Source organism: Octopus bimaculoides, chromosome 8 (assembly GCF_001194135.2).
Source record: "Octopus bimaculoides isolate UCB-OBI-ISO-001 chromosome 8, ASM119413v2, whole genome shotgun sequence".
NCBI lineage: Eukaryota > Metazoa > Mollusca > Cephalopoda > Octopoda > Octopodidae > Octopus > Octopus bimaculoides.
In genome coordinates, this window is record NC_068988.1 from 94,756,115 (window position 1) to 94,756,755 (window position 641).

Here is a 641-nt window from a genome sequence, read left to right on the forward strand (position 1 = left end):
TCTTTTTTTATTTTCACTTAAAAGTTTAAATTGAAATACTCAAGATGTTATTTATCTTCAGTTTTAGTGAAAAGACTAGCTGCCTGCAAATTTACGCATGAAAAATATTTTACAAATTTATATATTCAAAAACTACAAAACAGTAATTTAAGCAAAATTTTTCATTATAACTCGTAAGTTTTATAAGAAAATCTAGAGTCGTATCTATATGTAACACTCAATTTGTTCATTAGCTTTCATTTTTTTAAATATTTTTCTAACTGTAAATAGAAAATATTGTGTTACCTGATAATGCAAACTTTAAAGAAATTAATTCTTTTGTTTCTTTAAAAATTTTATTTTTTACTGACCTGTACTCTTTTGAATTACATACACTCCACATGAGTTTAATTTTAGAACACAATATTTGTGATATCAAATTTTGAGCTAATGAGTTTTGTTCAGAAAATAGCATTAAAAAAACCAATACAATTCTAAAAATAAGGCAGATATGGTCTAGCTTAATACAAAGAAATTTTTAAATAAAATTATTGATTTAAATTTTCAAGATTGAAAAGAAAAGCATAAGAGCAATAAAGCAGTACACATAATATTTGATGAGCAATTTCAGAAATTTATTTAGCAAATTCTAACTTCAGCAG